This window comes from Plasmopara halstedii (genome assembly GCF_900000015.1).
Source record: "Plasmopara halstedii genome assembly, contig: Scaffold_555, whole genome shotgun sequence".
In the NCBI taxonomy this organism is placed as follows: Eukaryota; Oomycota; class Peronosporomycetes; order Peronosporales; family Peronosporaceae; genus Plasmopara; species Plasmopara halstedii.
Window position 1 is genome coordinate 1,989 of NW_020187475.1, and position 525 is coordinate 2,513.

Sequence of the window (525 nt, forward strand, 5' to 3'; positions counted from 1 at the left end):
GTAATGCACCGTGTAATTTGCCATAGATCCTCCACCACAGCGGCATGATCCAACCAAACGTGTTTAATGGATGGTCGGCGACCAAGAGCAATATCGAGCCACTTTGGGCTGGTGACGAAGAATGCAGACCAGTCACAAATAGGACAGTCCATAGCCCTGCTGCTAAGACTCAGTCAAAGAACAAATGCCGCTCAGTCTCTACCGCGTTGCACCCGCTGTACGTAGTAGATGATGCCTGGGTGTGCAATGCGCAAGAACGAGAAACTTGAGCGCACCGGCAGCAAACGAAAGCTGAGTCAGAACTGCGAATCTTCGTAAACTGGAAGCAGCAACCGACGTAAGCGCTTGGACTGGCTCACGAACACGTTAATGTCGGTTATCGTGGCTCGCTCGTCGTGCAGCTGGATCGAATGGGGCTTGATGGGTGTCGAGGTCTTCCATACTAGCAACAGTAGTTTAGACCGAGATATCCGTGGTACAACACATATGCGTTCGCCCTTACGCACACCAAGATATGGTGCCATG